Source organism: Panthera onca, chromosome B1 (assembly GCF_046562875.1).
Source record: "Panthera onca isolate mPanOnc1 chromosome B1, mPanOnc1 haplotype 2, whole genome shotgun sequence".
Classification (NCBI taxonomy): Eukaryota; Metazoa; Chordata; class Mammalia; order Carnivora; family Felidae; genus Panthera; species Panthera onca.
The window spans coordinates 180,993,812-181,015,349 of record NC_138342.1 but is presented as its reverse complement, the minus strand read 5'-3'; the positions used below and the strand labels follow the sequence as shown (position 1 = coordinate 181,015,349).

At 34.4% G+C, this 21,538-nt stretch overlaps 1 protein-coding gene and 1 long non-coding RNA gene across 6 annotated transcripts in view; one reads left to right on the top strand and one right to left on the bottom strand.

The window, feature by feature from the left end:
- The window catches only part of LOC132691597 (uncharacterized), an 84,800-nt gene extending 78,205 nt beyond the window's left edge, over window positions 1-6,595 (bottom strand). For 3 of the 4 annotated variants that reach the window (XR_013554860.2, XR_013554861.2, XR_009615888.2), the window contains exon 1: window positions 4,386-4,479. This is a non-coding gene — a long non-coding RNA (uncharacterized LOC132691597). Of the gene's footprint in view, window positions 1-4,385; window positions 4,480-6,404 lie in introns of those variants that run through there. The other variant, XR_009615889.3, reaches the window with a different exon arrangement.
- The window catches only part of SGCZ (sarcoglycan zeta), a 1,087,629-nt gene that overhangs the window by 426,775 nt on the left and 639,316 nt on the right, over window positions 1-21,538 (top strand). The window lies entirely within an intron of this gene.

Sequence of the window (21,538 nt, the reverse complement as noted above, 5' to 3'; positions counted from 1 at the left end):
GAACTTGTCAGAAAATGTGAGATCCAGGGCATCATACCAGAGGTGAACTCTTGGTACTTGGTATTTAACTCGCACGTTGCTACGCATTTTACATATTGTTTTCATTTCCATGTATTTTGAAAATAATTTAAATCTCTAAAAGAGTTAAAAGAATAGTACAAAGGCCACCTGTTGCCAGTTGCTGACATTTTGCCACATTTTCAATTTTTGAGCTATTTGAAAATAAAACTGCATACATCATGATTCTTTATCCCTAGATATTTTAATATATATTTCTTTAAAACAAGGTTATTCTCCTGTATACCAGCAACATGATTATCATCAGCCAGTATGTATTAATGTTTCAATATTTTCTAGTTTTTAGTTCATCTTTACATTTTTTATGATTGTTCGCAATTTTTCTTGCTTTGCTCCAGGAGCTGATCAAGGGACAAGCATATGCCATTTGTTGTGTGTCTCCAGTCTCCTTCAGTCTAGAGCACTGACCCCCCACTTCCATCATCTTTGTCTTTCTTAAGACATTTTTGTTGAGGTCCAGTCAGTTGCTTTGTAAAATATCTCCTATTTGGATGAAGCTTATGATTTCTTCATGGATAGATTAACTTTGGATTCATTTTGGCAAGAATACTGCTTTGCTTCTGGTTGACACTTTTGTATCACATCAGGAGGCATTATGTCTGTTTATTCCATTATTTTTGGGAGACTGTGTTTGGTTAACATGTTAACCATTAGTTTTCTTTGTTTTAAGAATATGCATTTCCATCTGTAATTAAGTAATTTCTTGGGTGATCCTTTGAGGTTGTGTAGTAATCTTGTTTTCCAATACACTGTTGGTATTTCTTTTCTTTCTTTCTTTTTTTTTTTTTTTTTTTTTGAGTTCAGTTATTACATCTTTCTTCAGTATCTGACATGTTTCTTTGAAGAAGTGCTCTTTTCCCTTCCAGATCTCAAGTTTGACCAGGAGTTGCCCTTCACTGTGGCTCCAGTGTACTTTTTGATATATTCCCGTTAGTGTTTAGCATTTATTCACTTTCTGGCAAAACTGTTGTTCTTCTACTTTCCCTCTACAGACCTGGAATTAACCATTTACCAAGGCATCTGATAGGAAATAGTGTTTAGAAAGTAGCATCTGGGCACTAGATACACTCATTGCTACTTGGGGGTCATTTCTTCATGGCTCTTTAGTGAATGACTCTAGGATGGATATGTTCAAAGGGGAAAAATAACTTGAAAGAACTCTTGAGCTGGACGTAAATGATTGTTCATCATGCTGATTACTGCAACTCAAACTCACCATCTCAGGGTTCTTCTTCATCTTTCCCATGGTGTGCGCGTGTGTCCCATAGTGAAATCCAGAGTTCCCATTTATCTGTATGCTTCCCCACTTATAATTCATAAAATAGTTGCAGTATAAAGACTTCTTTGCAGAGGCTGTATAGAACTAAGTTTATATAAACTAACAGGTAATTGTTTCCTTTTTGTGGTTTTAATTCTTAACCATTGCGGGTACATACTGAGTCACCACTGGGTTTTCTTTATACCTGCTGTGTGGTATTAGTACACCTGTAGGTGTACTCACCAATGTGTGTGTGTGTGTATGTGTGTTTAATATATTTGGTGAACAAATATGAACTGGAGTTGGAATTTTTCTTAAGGATCTTTGGCCTGCCACACAGTGTTTCCTCTACAGATATCTAAAGAGCTAAGAACACCAAATGCTTACTATCTGGATGAAACAAAGAGTTTCTGAGATAAAAGAAGTACAGGCTGTAGAGCTGAAGTTTATGAAGAAGAAAGAGACAATAGATTAAATTATGCTTGTAACTGGACAGATGTGAGAAATCTGGGGGCTCTCTGGCTGGTTTTGGTAATCCTGGAAATGGTCTTTGTTGACACTTTTAGATTGCAAAGACAGCAGCTGTATTTTCGTTCAAAGTTTGGCTGCAGTGAACAGTATTGCATATGCAGTACAGCTTCGGATGCTTCTAGAAGGCTGATATCCAAGGTTTTCGTAAGAACTTGACAGACAGAGCAATCTCAGAGGCTACTGTAACCATTATCTGACTATAGAGGGAAACCAAACCTGCAAATCACATTTTGAAGAACTTAGGAAATATCAGCAACTAACTTAAATAACTTTTTAAACTAATGACTGTGATTATTATTTTTAAATTATGATTTTATTTAATATATACTGAACTAAGTTAGATGTTATTAGTCCTGCTTTACACACGAGGATACTGATAATCAGAGAGGTTTGCAAATTTTGTAAGGTCGAGAAGCTAATAATGGCAAAGATGAAATTTAAATTTAAAATTATCTACCTCCAAACCCCATAACTTTAATTCATAGAGTTTGTTATTCATAAAAGATCAAAGTAAACTGAATAACCATTTATCCAGCGAATAAGCATAATGAATTTTAGAAGACAGAACACAGAATTCAGTAAATTGTAGGGTTAAGATATCCCTGCACATTTTTTTTTTATGTTTTTGATTTGCCTTTGAATTTATTGATAATTAGTTAATGGAGCCTGATTTTAGTTGTATTAGATGAAGATAGATCTCAGAGATTTTGTGTAACATACCTTTTACAAACCATTCAGCACTGTGCTAATTACTTTGCATAAATTAAGTCATTTACCTCACAGCAGACCTGTAAGTTGGGAATAATCGTTTTCGTTTTACATGTGAGCAAACTGAGGCTCAGTGAAGTTAAATGACTTGGTAAGCAAATTGCTATCAAGTAGCAATACAGTCATCTGATCCTATACTCTTTACATCTCAGAGATTTTGTTATTGTCTGGTTAATGTTATTCGTATATTCTTCTATTCTTTTTAAAATGTGAAAGTGCATTTTATAATTAGGTAGTTAGTCCAAAGTACTTATTTTTGAAATGTACTCTTAGGTGTAATCCGAATCAAAATATTATTGTATCATTAAGTTTGAAAAATAAAAGAGGCAAAATATTTTATTTTCTTTCGGGACAGTTTAAAGCAGAGATCGGTTTGTGATATATTACTATACCGACTTACAGTACTGTATCGACAAATATTCTAAATGTTTCTACTTTGTTCCTAGCACTGCTCTAGCTAGGCATAGAGGAAGGAGGAGAGGAGATAAAACACCTTCCCTCATGGAGCGTACTCTCTAGTGTGTTGAATAACACTACTTACAAACAAGATACTTGGAGATTCAATAGATAGGATTTAGACCTCAGATGGGTAGGGAGTGGAGCTTTTTAGGTTTTGTGGTATTGATCCAAAGGAAAAAAAATACACAGAAAACTCTGAAGAAGACTGTATTTTAAATTATTTACCCTAATTAGGAAAAATACTATTTTTTTAAGGATCTAACCCCCCTTCAAATACATTGAAAAGCTCTGACAATGTTTCCTGTGACTATATTTGAGGTGCCATGATGAGTGTATGCCAAAAATTGTGAAAAGTCTGAGATTTTTACCTTCTCGCAAGCTAAAGTGTTAGCCTGCCCTAGTTTCATGCATGTTGGCAGAAGATCAAGCCTCCTGGGTCAGAGGCAAGGTGCTTTATTACTCATACAGCAAGAAGTATGACCTTCATGTAACCGTCATGTTCACATCTGTTCCTTGAGTGTCCCAAGTCCACAGGAGAAATAGGGGAGGGGGTCCTGGAGGGCTCTGCATACACCATGGATTTGCATCACAGTTGAGGAGTCACAAGCTTGGGGTCTTTTATAGGAGATTGCAGTCTTTTATGAAAGATTTCCCGCAGAGAGAAATTATTATTATACTAGACAGCAAAAAATCCTGCCTGGAGGGTGACACTATCTCTGTCTTCCAAGGCTGTTAGCTATACCTATGTCCTTGAGTACTTAATACTGAACAGAGGACATCAGTGTATTTGTTCTCAAAATGAGCAGAAATGTGAGACATCCATAGAGAATTACTTTCAGTTTCCTTCACGCTATACTACTGTTTTCCATGGCTTGATAATGAACTATCACTAAAAACTGGTTACTTGTGTATATTGCATATAGGGAAGAATGACATATTTGGATCATATCTATGATGGGACGGGTCATAAAATATCTAACTTACATATGAGGAAAATGAGGTTCATGGAGAATATATTTATGACTCAGTATTCCATAGTTAATCAATTTCAGTGTCAGGATTTAATACCAGATGTTTTCAGTAATCAAAAGAATCCAACGTTCGGTATGTAAATATATCTGCAATTTCTAGCATAAATAGATAGAACTCCTCCATGCTGAAAACGACTTTCAGAATTTCATGTTAGTATGACATCCACATCAATTTGGCATTCACCCATATTATCAGCTTTCACCTGAGAAACACTTTCCATTATGTAGTTCAGTCTACTGAAAAATGTGCTGGCACGAACCTCCTCTCACAGGTTAGAGAAGTTGGTGCAGTTCTGGCTCAATGCAGCCGGAAAGGTGGTTTCTTCAGGGCAACCTGCTGATGGATATTCTAGCCCTAGAATACACATTTAGATGTGTCTAGATTAGAAACATCTACAATGCATTCATGAATTACAGTTTATAGGAAGATCAAAGCAGGACATAACAGCATTCTATGGGGTTTTAAAAGAGCTGTTTTTTTTTTTTTTTTCTTCTCCAAGATAATAAAGTTTGTTTCTAGAGTTTAGTAAATAGTTAGGTGTCTTTAGTCAGCAGGTCAGCATTATTTTCAATATCCCTATGATTTATCGGCTGGGGGCATTTTAATATAGAAGTCCCTTACATACATACTTTACAGAAATTTGCTTGATTTTTGTGTATGTGATGAATTCTTAAATCCCTCTTTTCTAGCTGACCAAAATTCATATAATTATATATTTGAATTAATGAAGACCATGAAAGCACTGTGACAGAATAATTATCTTTAATTATACTAATTACATAAATGGGTAAAAATTGATGATTAGGGCATTACTTTGTGAAAATAATAGCTTCATATTAATGATTGGATCTTCTTGTGACTTATCTTAACCATCCTCCCTACCTTTTCTGACCTACATTTGACATATAAAAGTTTAAGAAAAATTTTGAACTCAGATTCATTCCTTCATATATACCCTAAATTTCTATGCTTTTTTGAATTAACTAAGATGATTTGTGTTGCCAGATTTAGCAAATAAAAATACATTGCCTTCAGTTAAATTTGAGTTCCAAATGCACAGCGAATATGGCCTTTTTAGAGTAAATCCAAATATTGCAACATTGGAGATGAATTCCGTAAGGCAGTATGCTCAGTAATGGTTAGTTGCATGTGTTTTTAAGAGGATATATATTCAGCCTTTTATCCAGTATTCCCACAAAATATAGGAAAAATTGCAAGGATTTTATTGAAATGTGAATTAGTCCCAGAAGTAAATTTTTAATGTTTCAGTTTAAGCTGTAAAAGTTGTCACCTGCACTTTACAAAGGTCACATGATGGTTACGTGCCACTCTTTGGTTGTAAAATACAGACGTAAATTATTTTGTGAAGTGATGTTTATATTCTAGCATATTTCTCATTAAGGCAGGCAAATGAATTTAAGGATACGTGTTTTCCCCAAACTAGTTTTTAAAAAAGGACAGATAGTTTCGTGATTTTTATTAACAACAATTTAAATTCCCACAAGTCTTCATCAGACCCCAGTTCTTTTCTATCATATTGTTAACTGACAATGTCCATGAATTACTTATCAAATAATTGTCTGTAATGTTTTCCTCCTGTATTTACTTACTGGGATTCCCGAATATGCAGGGATTGCCTTATTCCTCTTGTGCTTTGGTTATTTGGTGAACGTCAAAAGGCAACAAGTAGTGTCATTATTTTGGGATCTAAAAATAATTCATTTGCATAATGGGGTTTGAAATCCTGAAACACAAAACTCTGCAATGCTCCCCATTGAGAGCAGTTGTGCTTGTGATGGAGAGAGAGAAGTTAACTTAGATGCTCTATGCAATCAGAATATAAGACTCTTGATAACTTTATAACACCACTCCAGCACTAATGATTTTCTTAGAAAAATGTTTATAATTTCAAGTTCTTAAATAAACGAAGATTTGTCTCAGAGTCAAGTCTTAAAGAATGCTTTGCTCTTGATCCGGGGACCTGGGCCACTTTGTGGAGGGCTAACCTTTCCTAAAATAGCCCTGAAGCAGTTGTGTTAAGGCCCCTTTGCAGATGCTCCCTAATGTGAGTTTAAATACTGTGGTGTCCTTTATCAAGGAGAACCCACACGCTTCCAAAGCTGTCACAGCTGGCTAACTCTGGTCCGATTCATAAGGGATTAATTGGCCATGGGTGCTCGTGAGCTGAAATACTGTCATAGCGGCTGTAGATCTGTCACTTTGATACACAAGGTAATCAAGTCCAGTAATAGACTCTCCATGAATGTTAATAGCTTACCTTAGCAAGAAATCATTAGAGGCTGTTTACTTGATGTCACATGGAAGAACATAGTCTGGACTTTTAGTTCAAGATCATTTGATATTTTGTGGGATAAACTTCTTTTCCAAAACTGTACTAAATAACAAATACGTTGTGATTGTTTTGAGACTAACTACAGAGGAAAAGAACCTGAGCTTGAGAAAACAACCTCATCTGAAAAATAAAAGTAAAATACATTTTTTTTCTAAATTTCTTTTTAATGATTTTCTGGTAATGGTTCAAACAATCAGAAAATCGAGTGAAAGGAAAAGTTTACTTTTCCCTTGTTTCCTTCTCCCCCGCCCCCTTTAGGGATAACTTGGTTTCTCTGGTATGAAATCTTTCCAGATCATTTACCCTTCATTTAAAAATAGAGTTTTATATACTCACACACGTAAATAGATTTATGTACTTTTATTTGAATGGGATTATAGTTTACTTTTCTTCAAAAGCATTTTGGTTGTCTGTATGTATAAATAAATTGCATTGTAATAGTTGAACAATATTCTGTAAATTAAAGGTGAGCTTTAATTTGTTTAAATATTAATTGCATTTCAGTTACAGAAATTTTCTAAGAAAATAAAGAAATGAGAAATAGATTATTTATTTTCAAGGTTATTTTATTTGAAATATATTTTGACTCTGCACCTATCACATATTTGAATGTGTAACCCAGAGCCTAACACTTGCAGCCTTGCACAATATTTAAGGCACTGAATTTTTAATAGGAAATTTCATACTTTGGTGTCCTAGATTTTTCAGGAATGATTAAACTTCTCATTGGATACCACTTGAGAATATTGGTCTGTGGCTCTGTCCTTAGGTGTAATTGTCTATGTTAGGAAATTATTGGAGGAGAGGGGAAAATGATGAAATTATAGATTGATCAGACAAAAAGGTGACTTTGTTGAAATAAGAATTTTAGCATTAACAGTTGAATTGAGGAGAATCTGCAATCCCAAAGTGCAGGGAGAAGTTTGAAGACTGCTAAAGATTTCCTGAGATTAAGCACCCTGGGTATTGATGTTAAGCACCATCCAGGAAGAATTCATTATAAGACTTTGACATGTATCCTACACACAAATTTTTTAAGCCAGATGAATTGACTATGTTTCTGGACAGGTAGCATATTTGAATATGTACATAGGGAGAGAAATACTTTATCATTGTAATTTATCGGTTATGTAAGTAAAAATGTAGCTACAGTACACCATCATACAGGAAGATATTGTAAAAGTTATTAGATCTAAGTTTTTTAACAATCTTCAAATGGAGCATATAATTAGCTCTTGTAATTCTGTTATCATTGTATTTAGACTCTAATTAGTAGCCAATCTTTGTAGTTTTCTCTTACCGAGAAAATCGTCTCAGTATTCAATATGTTTAAAATCAATTCAATTCAGAGTACCCGTATTATAATAGAATGAAGAAATTAAAACAGTATGTAAAAATATGGTGTGAAAACACCAAAAAGGGCATTGGAAATGGGCATAATATATTATATATATAGATTATATATGTATATCTGTCCTAGAGTTATTAGGAGAATTGACACATTTAAATCATTTTCAGAATATTTAAGCTATATAACACCTTTAAAGCAATTAGTATAGAGAGTTTAAATTGTAGTTGCTTACCAAATTGTGGATTTCATCTTATAGTTACCACTCAGTTGATAGATCATAAAAATATGGGCACATATTTTCGTAAAATAATAATAAAATCAAACCTATTACCACTTGTTACAAAATTGAAGGTTTATTTAAAAATGACATTTATTTTTAGGTTCTGATTACATTTTAATGGACAATTCTTTGTGATGTGGCTGGTGAGTAGTATTGTTGCAGAATTGAAAGAGGTCTTCATTCCCTGTGTTGTATTACCCTGTACTCAAAACTGTGGTTCATCTGGCCAGTTCTGCCATCTTTTTATGTAACAGGCAACAATCGGTTTAAGATTTATAATGCAAGAGTACTGACTGCTCTGAGGTTTATATTCTATGAACCCTAAAGTGTAAGTGGAGAGGAAGAAGGGATGTCAGTCAGTACTGGTTCCATCCATATGCCTATCTCAGGAAGCCATGCAGCCCAGACGGTAGCCCAGAAAGATGGTGGCACTTGTCTAAAAAGAGCTACAGGTGAAAAGCCAGATGGTACAATGAATTGGGGGGTGAAATAAGCACAGGAGGAGAGAAAGACTTAGATGTGCTTGGAACATGTGAATGTGTCCAGAAGTAATTCTCATAATATCTCAATAAAATAAAGTGAATATTCGGCAATTTTGACAGATTTTTAATAGTGACTTTTTGTTGGAGTTTAAACTTATCAGTGTGATACTTTTTATTCTTGGCTTTTCACAACTTGTGAGATTTCTTGAAATAGTGTTAACATCAGAACAATTCCATCTGTATCTCCTGAATGTTTGACAAAATGTATTTGCTATACCTTTACCCGTTTAAGTCAATAGTTTAGTTCTTTTTTTTAGTAGAAAGCATATTTCTTTCCATTATTATTAATGATCACCTAGTATATGTAGACAAGAGAAATGTGCACTGAGAGTAAAGAAAATGAATTCGACGTAAGACTTTTACCTTGAGAAGCTTTATCCTAGCACAGGAGATTGAAATGTAAGCATACAGTTATGACAGTTTGAAAAATACTGGAATACAGGCATAGGTAGAATACTGTGCAAAGAGAAAGGAGTAAGCAATGCACAGAGAGGCTCTAAAAGTGTGTTCTTCCACTGAAATAACTTCTAATAGAGTCCCACATGGCTGTCACAACATAGTCCATCCTTCATGTCTCTCTTAATGGTCGCTGGCCTTCACTGATAACATTACTGAAATCTGACTATGAGAAACTCCCTCATGAGTAGTCAGGTGAAAGCTTAGCTGTTTTTGGTAAAATATCTTAGATTTTATGTGATAATATTCTTTCAACTATGCATATTTCTTGAGCCTGGTCTTAATGTACTATAGAGGAGTTATCCAGAACCTGCCCTAAATGTATTTTTCATTTCCTTATTTCTCTCTTCTCCATACTCTATGCATTGTAGAGTACCTGTTTAACATGTCTCGATGACAGGGGCTGCATCTATATTTTATTTGTAAATCATTCATCCCAATTATGAGCAATGAGGGCACCAGACAGAGCTTTATTAGGGGTGAATTTTACCAATACAGATCGTGGACTAGATACAGAAATTTATGTGAGTCTCATTCCATACCAGATTATCTTTTTATGTACGTTTTTCTGACTGGTCATGTAAGTTATTCATAAATAAAGGCTTATCAAGAGCCTTGCTTACAGGAACTGAGGGCTTAAAAATTGTTACAAGCTTATGAAACGAAGACAATCATAGGCAATTATGAAATACTGTTTCTTTGCACTTTCTGCTTGTTGAGACAAGTAAGCCTTCCCTAGTGTTTTATGAAAAAAGCAGCTGACACTTAAAAAAAAGCCAATTAGTAATAGAGCTACTTAATTGTTCATTTGGGTTTATGTCTCTCCAAGTCAGTTTGTTTGCTAACATTTCAATAACAACAAATAGGAAGTGTAGTTTAATGTGAAAATCCATACTCAGCAGAGATCAACAAAACCATAGCCACAAATGGTGAACTAGCATTGTTGTTGTTGTTGTTGTTGTTTTAAATCCGTTTGAACAACAGTTTGAATTCTTTTATACCGAATCCATCCCAAGAAAGATCAAAAAGAATGAGTCAATAGTTAGTACAAGTGAGAGTGTGATGCTAAGTGAAATAAGCCATACAGAGAAAGACAGATACCATATGGTTTCACTCTTATGTGGATCCTGAGAAACATAACAGAAACCCATGGGGGAGGGGAAGGAAAAAAAAAAAAAAAAAAAAAAAAAAAAGAGGTTAGAGTGGGAGAGAGCCAAAGCATTAGAGACTGTTAAAAACTGAGAACAAACTGAGGGTTGATGGGGGGTGGGAGGGAGGGCAGGGTGGGTGATGGGTATTGATGAGGGCACTTTTTGGGATGAGCACTGGGTGTTGTATGGAAACCAATTTGACAGTAAATTTCATATATTAAAAAAAAAAAAAATAGTACAAGTGAGATGAGACAAAAAAATTTATAGGAAATAAATTCACAAATTTTTTGAGTAAACAAAGCATTGAAACATTAAAACTCATTGTGAAATCCAGCATAATATTAAGGTTTATAAATGCAGATTTTTTTAATGCAACCTTATTCTGCAACTGTAAAAATGTAGCTCAAAAAGTATTGTTCAGTGATTCTTTCTACAGATATTTACTGGACACTTATAATGTGCCAGGCATTATTCCAGACTCCTGGAATAGATCTGTAAATGATATAATGACATTTCGCCTCATGGAGTTTAGATTGAATGGAATGAGAAATGACTAGAAACTAAGCAAAAGATATACAGCATATAATAGATAATATATATGCACATATATGCACAATTAGCATTTTAGAATATAGTCTGTTGTGGAAAAAATAAAAATGTAAAGTAGGTTAAAGGGATCAGGAATGACAGTGGTATGAAGGGAAACATTGCTGTTCTAAGTGGGATAATCCTGGAGGCTCGCTGACACCTACTGTTTCACATATTAGATATACATGATGGTGATTTCAAAGTAATATATTTTTCAGCATAATTCAACTTAGCCAATGGCCTCAACTACCCCTTTTTCTTTCTGAAGTCCCCAAGATATAACTAAGGACAAACTGCCAGTCTTATTAGCTAGAACGTGGGCTCCAAAATTCAGTACCGAATCTATTGACATGGGCTGATCTCAAGAAATACTTTACTTATGGGAGCACCTGGGTGTCTCAGTTGGTTAAGCGTCCAACTTTGGCTCAGGTCATGGTCTCATGGTTCATGAGTTCGAGCCCCACATCGGGCTCTCTGCTGTCAGTGCAGAGCCTGGAGCCTTCTTCGAATCCTTTGTCTCCCTCTTTCTGCCCCTCCCTCACTCTCTCTCAAAAATAAAAATTAAAAATTAATAAAAAATACTTATGCTAGGCCATCCTGAATGAAAACAGATAAGGTATGCCTCATCTATTTTTAGTTTGAAGACTAAACTAGAATCTTAGACCTGTCCCTTTGTTTGCAAGGGCAGTCCAGTTCTTAGACCTGCCTTCTGGTGCCTGAACGACACAAATATTGGGACAACTGATAGCCCCATTATAGCTGGTAAAAGTTGTTCACTTTGGACCTGTCCATCCAGAACAATAGGTACAGATTTATGTGTCACATAAGGGCATATAAGAGAAAAAGAGAGGATTCAGAGAATGAGTCCTCTTTACTTTGTCACCTTGGCTCATGAGAAGAAGGAAATCACAGAAATGGTGCACCCGTTCCAGGACTCCATTAACTAGTGATGTGACTCAGTGATATTCTATAATATCCCAGACCAGGCAGTGAAAGAAGGGTGCAGAGCATCATATCTAGGAATCTGAGTTACATTAAAAGTTGATGGTAAGGAGGGAAGGCCTTGAGACTTGAGAAGTGAGGAAATGTCAACAGTGTATGTAGTGTATGCATAAAGGAAACATTTCTTGAATGCTATTGCAACAGGTCTCATAATATAGAATAAGTCTCCTTATTTTTTATTAGTCTGTTAATAGAAACTGAAGGTAAGACACATTCCTATAAAAATATGTGCATCTTAATGTAAATATATTATTTGACATAGAAGTTTGGACATGTGGGGCAGGAATGATGATTGTGGATCCCTTGAATCCCATTAGTAATGGAGAAACTCATAAGCTTAGAATTTTAAGAAAAGATGACCTAGTTTAGCCTCATTAAAATAAGATAATAGAGCAAAGAAGGGCATGAAAGGAAGCAGTCCAAGTACAGGTGAATGATGTAATCCATTACCAGATAAATACACATTAAAGTAGTCCACAAATTTGTCTCCAAGATTGATTGGAGCTTGTATGGAAAGGTTTCCATAAAATGGAACTGAGAGTTTCCATAAAATGAGGACAGGCCAATTGCTGACAGGTGCAACTATTATAAGAAATAACAATACCTGCCTTACAGTTTCAGATTTCTCTCTTACATAGGTCACCCCAGCCTATCATTTTCCTTAAGTGTAAAATACACTTCAGTTATTCTATGTTTTTTATTATTTGGCATTAAATATATTTACACTAGACTTAAACCATCATTGCCCTAGTGAAATTTAACTTATTTGAGGCTCAGCTAAACTACCATCTCTTAATAATATTAATTTTCTCATCTCATCTCCTCTGGTCCCCTCCCCTCCCTGGCCTGCCCCTCCTTTCCTCTGCTTTCTTTCTAAAGTCCTGTACAATTTCTGTAATTCATTTTGCCTTCTGGCACAATTTCTCAACTTTTATTTTACTAATTAATTCATTCCACAGGTATTTATTGAGTGTCTCCTCTATACCAAGCAATATTTCACTTGCTGGCAATATAGTGATGTTCTATAGAGTCCCTGCTGTCATAGAGCTTAAAGTCTAATGGGACTAGACAATACATCGATTATTGCAATAAATTCAGATGATGATGATTTAAAGGAAAATAATGAGTAATGGGATGGAGTGAATTCAACTCAAACTGGCCTAAGCAAAAATAAAAGGTTATTTTTCAAATGTGTAAATTAAAAAAATTAGAAGCACAAGAGATTTGACTCATATTACCAATTGCATTTAGAAGTTACTAGTTTAGTTGGTGGAATTACCACTCAATAAATGCATTTTAATGACCAGCACAGTATAGGAAACTTTTCGGTGCAAATAGACCAGAAACTCAGCTGAAACTAGTTTTAAATATAAATTCGACATAATGGAGCAAGTGACTGAAAAGTCCAGAGGAAATGTATTTTGGTTTTATGTTGTCATTCAAAATCGTGGTTCTGTCCTTTCATCTTGACCTCCTTTGTATTTGAATTTGTCCTCACTTTGGCTCCTCTCATTGTAGCAAAGTGTTGATGGATAGTTCCATTGTGTCCTAAAATCCCCTAAGATCTTACCCACCTCAGAACCAGTATGAGTATGCCATGTCAGGCAATCCCACACGCTGAATGCCTTAGATACTTCAGACCTCAAACTGTATGGCTATTAAATGGGAAGGGGGAGGGAGGAAATAGGGAACAACTAATTGTTAACCACATTGTCTATCTCTGTAATTAGGGAAACAGTATTCTAGATAAATAGAATATGTCCTAACATGTTATATGCAAATGTTGTGTAGGATCTTTATGTTTATTGGATTAGAATGCTTATTATTGTCTTTATGATATTATCACCATTATGTTCAATACATATTAAATAGTTGTCTCTACTTTTTTTACCAGAATATAGTGGCCACACAAGAAAAATATTCTAGATCCCATTAGTAATAGACTCATAAATACATATATTTTTTCTAATGATTCCTACACTGATTTCATTTCATTCTTTTAAGTGCATGGTAGCTACTTTAGAAAGTCAGACCCTTAACTTTTCTTCTGTAAAATATGTCATTTGTGAATCTACTAAATTGCCTAGAGAGAAAACCATATCCCTCTCTATCACTGATCTGTTCCAACTTTATGTTCATGATTTAAAACAAGATATAAAGAGATATTAAGAACAGGGGTGCATGGGTGGCTCAGTTGGTTAAGCCTCCAAAATTGGCTCAGGTCATGATCTCACAGTTCACGAGTTCGAGCCCTACCTGCATCGCTCTCCACACTAACAGTGCAGAGGCTGCTTGGGATTCTCTCTCTCCCTCTCCCTCTCTCTGTCTGCTGCACCCCCCACTTGTACCCTCTTCCTCCCTCCCTTCCTTCCCCACTCTCTCTCTCTGTCTCAAAATAAATAAACTTAAAAAAAGGTATTAATAGCAATAAGTTGAAAATATATTTAAAGATGGGCTTACAGTAAGAAAGATGTCTTAAAAACCTGTGAGTTTTCTTTCACATCTAGTTTAAAAAGAGTTGTACAATTAACAGCATATTTCATATTTAGCAAAGAAATTTAACATTTAGTTCTCAACAATGCTTCAATAGAAATACCTGTTATTAACTATGTCAGCCTGATTGTTTTCTGACTGCAGTTTTCAATTAGACACAATCTCATCTATTCATACAAAGGGGAGGGAAAGAGAAAAGGAGAATTCATTTACCAAATCAGGAACATGAATAGGCACTTACAGTAATACACATTTCGCAAAATTGTTTTGCTTTGTATAGAATTGATTTCTCAAGATTTAAGTAAATGTAGCTAACTTGATTAAAGGTGTGTGCCTGGAGACATCTTTCTTGGTGCCTTAAGTATTCTAGTTTATAATCAGAGGAGTTTTTACTCATGTTGCATCATAGCACCACTGAATTGCCTGTCTTCTTTCATGCTTAATGTGTTTTAAAGGCTTTAAAGAAACACGCATAAGATTCTTGGAAGTTACATGTGTGGAAGTATTCTATGACGATAAGAAAATGAATATCCGAGATCTTCTATGATAACAAGAGTGAGAAATAAAGACTGTTGTCTCACTAGTTACTTTGAAAACTCTTACTTTTCTTACTTATTGGGGCAACAATGAAAGGAATGCTGTCCCTTGGAATGATCCAGCAAAATAAAACTTACTCATTGCCTCTACCCAAGAGATTCTAAATGTTATTTCCTTGTACTCTCTGTATATTAAAGAAAATATTTCTGTGGACTTTTTTTTTTAGCTTATTTATTTTGAGAGAGCACATGAGCAGAGGAGGCACAGAGAGAGAGAGAGAATTCCAAGCAGGCTCCACACTGTCAAGCAGGGCTTGAATTCACAAACTGTGAGATGATGATCTGAGCTGAATTCAAGAGTTGGAGGGTTAACTGACTGAGCCACCCAGGTGCCCCTCTGTGGAATTTATATGCAAAAACTTTTAAGTGGTAACATAATATTATAAATGACTATTTCACCTGGGCCTAGAAGCAGCATTGCTGGGGGTTTGAGTCTGAGGACAGTAAACAGGAAAGTAATCTTTTAAATTTATTTTATTTAATCATTTAATCTTATTTACTTCATTATTTTACCTCTGCTTACTCCTCTTTCTCCCAGATGTAAAATATCCTTCCTCATTCATACTTCAAAAGACATTATACACATCAATTTATTTTATTCAGTTAGTAAATTTACTCAATTTACTCAGATCAGTAATTTTGACTACTCAGATTAAGAAGCAATCTTAAAGTTCCCTGTTTTTATATGCATATTCTACTGATTTGTCACTTTTCACTCCTTTCTAACATACAGTTTGAATGATGAATTTAATACTATTTATCCTACTTAAATTTCACCAATCTATCGATTTAATAATGCAGTGTGTATCTTTGGGTTTTTGTACCTGATGATCTGCCTTCGGTTCACTATACTTATGTTAGGTTCCAACTATAAAAATGTGTATCATTAATATTTAAAGAATTCTTTATACCCCTGGAGGCAGAATCACGGAATTTAGGCAAGAAACTAAAAATCTTAATTTATCCATTCTACATCTTGGCTCTGACTTTAAAAAATATACTTGCTTTGTTTGAGTTATTCTTTTTGTGTATTTCTTTGCTATGGTAACAGGTCCTCTAAACGTGGGTGAGTTATTTACCCAGTAAGTTATTTGAACATGGACAAATTGCTTTTAAAATTTGTCTTATAATAGACCATCATCATGTACAAAAAAAAACAAAAAACATTGGTGCTGTGGTACCACAGACCTGAATCCCATATGAAACATTTCTACTATGATAGTTCCGATAGGAGTCCTAAATTTGTTAGGTTACATGGTGTACTTTGACCAAAAGCACCCCCCATCCATGTATATCATCGGTGGAATGCACATCCTAGGATCCAGTGGTAATGAACTTGGGAATATCTGCATTTATAATTTGAAAAGTGACTTATCTTGCTGTTAAACCTATACACTGGAAGTTACAGTGGCACAAGTAACATTAGAGTATTATGGTTTTATTTAAATTCACATCCGAATAAAACATTTATTTTCTTTACTTGGTGAAACTTTCCACTCTCAATGAGACCTAAATTAGGGTGAGGAATGTTTGGAGCAGTGGAAGATTTTTGTCATACTAAACGTTAGCTGCCAAGGAAACTGGGCAGAAAACATTGTGACTATTGTAACCTGACTGCAGCATGGCTTATTTTGGTTTTAACATCTTCAGTTGGGTGATAAAGTAAATGACATAATAGTAAGAAATCAGGCAAGCTTAGCTTGCTAATTTTGTAATTATAAATATAATCTAGGTTTTATAGAGTGTAAGCTTATTGGCAAATTGAGTATAATTTGATATTATAAATATAAGATTAATTCATGTAGTGAGGTAAAATATTATATATTGAATGGAAATTAGATGACAGTAAGTCAACCTAATTCTTGTGTATTAAATTCTGCTAGATTTTTTCACTTTTATATATGAAATGTGATAGGTATATATGATTAATTTGCTAGAACTCAAGGATAATTATTTCACTAACCCCCAGCTTCTATGAAATCATTGGAGGAAAAAAACACTACTTACTTCATGTGTAAACTGCTATGAAGATTGCATAAAATAAAGTATTTCAGGATCATAACAGTACTGTATGCATCATAAATGCTCCATAGCTAATAGAATAAATAATATATATTATAACCTATTTTATTTCTGGGGTTAAACATGCACCATTTTAAAGCATAGTCATTTAATTTTGTTTAGATATCTTATTCGTGATTCCTTCCCTGAAATAAGTATCCCTTGCCCACTTTTAGCTTTTGCCAAAAATCTGTTTTAAAAAATTTAAATGTATTCATTTATTTTGAGAGAGAGAGAAAGAGTAAGAGTGCAAATGGCAGAGGGGCAGAGACAAAGAGAGGGAGAGATGACAATCCCAAAGAGGCTCTGCACTGACAGTGGCATGCTAGAACGCATGAACCCCCAGGTCATGATGTGAGCTGAGGTCAGACGCTTAACTGACTGAGCCCCCCCCCCCCCCCCAGATGCCCTGCTAAAAATCTCTTTCAGGAGTCTCTTTTATATATTTCCTTACTGAGGAACATGAATAAATCATTCTAATGAATTTCTTGGGGGGTGTATTGGAAAAGCTGAGTCATAACTTTCTAAAGAGTCCTTATAGTATCACAAGGAATAAGCCTGGGACACATGTGAAGTGAAATTGTTGCTCTGACATTTATAGTTTTTTATCATAACCTGAAGCATGGGAGTCAGGGTAAAACTCCTCATCTGTTTGCTTGCCAATCCAAACCAGCATATTGCCTTACTGGATAAAGAATTTTGAGATTATATAATATTTAAGGTGGGCATGACTTCAGTCAAATCTGGGTTTGAATTTGCCTCTGGCTCTTCCTTTTAAAATTCAAATTCCTCAACTATAAGATGATGGTAATTACTGTTTCAAAAGTTACTGTGAGAAATAAATGAAATAATATATGTAAGGACATAAGCACATTGATATATTAGAAGAGCTTTATATATATGATTCACTATTCATAAAGCTTGGATGTATGAGAAACACTTGGGAAATACATTTAACTCTTGTATACCAAGTGTTGTTTGGAGACCAGAGTCCTCGGATAAGTGTTTGTCATAGGTTTCTGTTTTCCCAACATAGAATATATGAACATCAGAAAGTGCCATGTCCCTTCCCCTCTACTATGAGAAACACTGCAGAGGATGCAAGTTTAATGCCTTCTAATTGAGAAAACTTACAACACATATATTCAAAAATACTTGAACATTAGAGTTTTCTTATTAAAATCTTCTGTATACGTTAGAAAAATAATGTGTGAAGGGATATGGATATATTGTTAGAATGTGTGTGTGTGTGTGTGTGTGTGTGTGTGTGTGTGTGTGTGTTTCTTAGATGTAGTTTTGTCACCTGTGGTGGTTTTGTTACCTGTATTATTGCAGGCTGCCATGGAAGAAAATATGACCAAAGATACCAATAGCTCCAGAGTTTTAAATCTTAAATTTTCAGCTTTTGTACTGAGGCTGACTAGATACGCTCCCTGGGTCGCTGATCAGACATCCTGGGGGCAGACAGGAGACAGGTGTTCACCATGGGACTGAGAAACTCTAGGTATAGTCAGAGGTACAAGTTCTAACAGGGTGTCTCAGTTACCATGTTGGTGGAAAGGTAGTTCCCAGATGGAATATCTTCAGTTGAATAGAGAGTACTCCAAACTATAAAAAATAAACCAAATATATTATCTTACCCTTACTGAAACAGCAATCATAAAAGAAACGTATAAAAAATACAAATGAGTATCAGTCAAATTCTGTGCATAACTTGTTTTGCACTCTGTAGAGAGTATACTATATCAGTTATGAATTGCTCAATTTTTAAAACTCATTCCAAGAGGATCCCTGTCATGAAATCAGAGATGAACATTTGATTCAATAGTATAGGATGTCCAGTTGAAGGATACTTACACAGAGAAAATTATCTCTGGATACATCTATCTTGATTTCAAAAAAGGCTTCCTATCTGTTTGTTTTTTTTTTAAGTACTGTTTGATATATACAAAAATACTAAATACTATTTTGAGTTTAGATAGTTTATGTTCAGAGAGTTAGAATTCAGCATAAATGGTGATTTCATGATAATTGACACTGGGTTTATTTGCTAATTGTCCTTTATAGTAGAACTGTTTATATACTTCGTATTCTCACTTTGAAATGTATGCTTATTAATCCTATTTATATTTACATAAGAAGAATATGTATAAGAGAGTGGGAAGAGGGGAGAATGAACAAGAGAATATGAATATATGACTTTACCTCATATATGATTTATCTCAATATATCTCAACCCTTATCTCAATATTTAACATAAGTACTAAGTAACTTTAATTTAGCACTGAACACTATTTTGTTATTTACAACTAATACAATACTGGGCTTGTCTGTTGTTACTGGTTAAACTTATTCAGCTCTTTTTTATTTTGTTTATGTTATGAAAGTTAGGTATAAGTAAAGGGCATTTTTAAGGAAATGTGAGAAATCTAGTTTCCTTTGTGAAACTTGAAACTTGTTGTGTACCTATAAATACAGATGAAATATAGGTTTGGGGATATGGGGAGGGTGGGTGTTAAAGGACTTCCAACACCCGCGTTAATGAGAAGCTCGTTCTGGTCATCTGCCTACTGCCATTAAGTAATGCTTCAGTATTCACTTCATAAAAATTAAATCATTGGTTTAGATAGACCTTTCTGAATGCCTATCAGAATATACAATTTCATTTGTATATATTCTATTAAAATAAATTATTATAGAAAAATGTGTATAAAAATATCTGAAGAATCAAAGATGAGAATAAAAAGTTTAAAATTCCACTGAAACTGAATTTCCATTACTTTAAAAATCTTTAATTTTTTTTTATTTTAATTTCAGTATTATTAACATGCAGTATCCTATTTCAGGTATACAATATAGTGATTCAATAGTTCTATATATTATTCAATGCTCATCATGATGATTGTATTCTTGATCCCTTTCATTTATTTTACCAACCCCTCCCCCAACTCCAGTAACCATCAGTTTGTTCTCCATATTTGAGAGTCAGTGTTTTGTTGGTTTGTCTCTTTTTTTCTTTGTCCTTTTTTTTGTTTCTTAAATTGTACATATGAATGAAATCATATGGTATATGCCTTTTTCTTACTAATTTATTTCACTTAGCATTATATTCGCTATCTAGATCCATCCATGTTTTTGCAAATGGCAAGACTGCTTTCTTTTTTTGTGGCGGAGTAATATTCCATTGTATATATACCTCCTGTTCTTTATCCAAGTGTCGACGGACACTTGCACTGCTTCTGTAATTTGGCTATTATAAATAATGCTGCAAGAAACATAGGGGTGCATATATATTTTCAAACTAATGTTCTTATTTTCTGGGCCAATACTCAGTAGTAGAATACTGGGTTGTATGGTATTTCTATTTTGACTTTTTTGAGGAACTTCCATATTATTTTCCACAGTGGCTGTGCCAGTTTGCATTCCCACCAACAGTGCATATACTCATCAATACTTACTATTTCTTGTGTTTTTGATTTTAGCCATTCTAACAGGTGCATCTTTGCATGCATCTCATGACCATCTGAATGTTCTCTTTGGAGAAATATCTGTTCGTGTCTTATTTTTTAAATTTATTTATTTATTTATTTATTTATTTATTTATTTTTATTTATTTAGTTTTTGGTGTTGTATTTTATCAGTTCTTTATATATTTTGGATACTAACCCTTTATCAATATATCATTTGAAAATTTCTTCTCCCATCTAGTAGGTTGTCTTTTTGTTCTGTTGATTGTTTTCCTTGCTGTGCAGAAGCTTTTTATTTTGATGTGGTCCCAATAGTTTATTTTTGTTCTTGTTTCCCTTGCCTTGAGTGACATATCTAGAAATATGTTGCTGCAGCCAGTGTCAGAGAGATTACTGACTGTGTTCTCTTCTAGGAGTTTTTATGGTTTTAGGTCTGACGTTTAAGTCTTTAATCCATTTTGAGTGTATTCTTTTGTATGGTATAAGAAAGTGGTCCAGTTTATTCTTTTGCATGTAGCTCTCCAGTTTTCTCATCACCATCTGTTACAGACTGTCTTTTCCCCATTACATATTCTTTTTTTTTTAAGTTTACTTATTCATTTTGAGAGAGAAAGAGTATGGGTACGGTAAGGGCCAAGAGAGAGGGGAGAATCCCAAATAGTCTCTACACTATCAGTGCAGAGCCCAATGTGGGGCTTGAGATCATGACCTGAGCCGGAATCAAGAGTAGGACAATTAACCAACTGAGTCACCCAGCACCCCCCACCATTTCATATTCTTGCCTCATTTATCAAAACTTAATTGACCATTTTATAGGTTTATTTCTGGACTTTCTACTGTGTTCCATTGATCTTTATGCCTGTTTTTATGCCAGTACCATACTGCCTTAATTAGTACAGCTTTGTAGTATATCTTTATATCTGAGATTATTATACTTCCAGTTTTGTTCTTGTTTCTAAGGATTGCTTTGAGTATTCTGGGTCTTTTGTGGTTCCATAGAAATTTTAAGATTATGTGTTCTAGTTCCGTGAAAAATGCTGTTGGTACTTTGATAAGGATTGCATTAAATGTA